Genomic DNA, 351 nt, shown 5'->3' on the forward strand with positions numbered 1-351 from the left:
AGGGGGAAAAAAAGAAAGCGGGGGGGGGCAGAAAGCAGAGCAGCACATCAGATGGAGGCAAAAAGCAATGGGGAGGGGGGCAGGAAGCAGAGCAGCACATCAGATGGAGGCAAAAAGCAACGGGGTGGAGAGCAGAAAGTTGAGCAGCACATCGGATGGGGGCAGAAAGCAGAGCAGGACATCAAACGGGGTCAGAAAGCAGAGCAGCACACCGGATGGGGGCAGAAAGCAACTTGGCTGGTGGGCTTGGAGCAGCAAGCGGAGCGGCGCGGCGCGGCAGCGCGGGCGGGCGCACGCACCTGTCCGGGGCTCGAGGTCCGGGCGCGGCGGGACGCGCTCCCGCGGCCGCAC

General features: G+C 65.0%; 1 protein-coding gene across 1 annotated transcript in view; it reads right to left on the reverse strand.

The window, feature by feature from the left end:
* IRF8 (interferon regulatory factor 8) overlaps window positions 1-316 on the reverse strand; it is a gene marked incomplete at its 3' end in the record, with an annotated part of 16,234 nt that extends 15,918 nt beyond the window's left edge. The window contains exon 1 of the mRNA XM_014519509.1: window positions 300-316. The remainder of the gene's footprint in view (window positions 1-299) is intronic.
* Between the last annotated feature and the right edge of the window lie 35 nt (window positions 317-351).

This window comes from Alligator sinensis, unplaced genomic scaffold (genome assembly GCF_000455745.1).
Source record: "Alligator sinensis unplaced genomic scaffold, ASM45574v1 scaffold228_1, whole genome shotgun sequence".
Lineage (NCBI taxonomy): Eukaryota > Metazoa > Chordata > Crocodylia > Alligatoridae > Alligator > Alligator sinensis.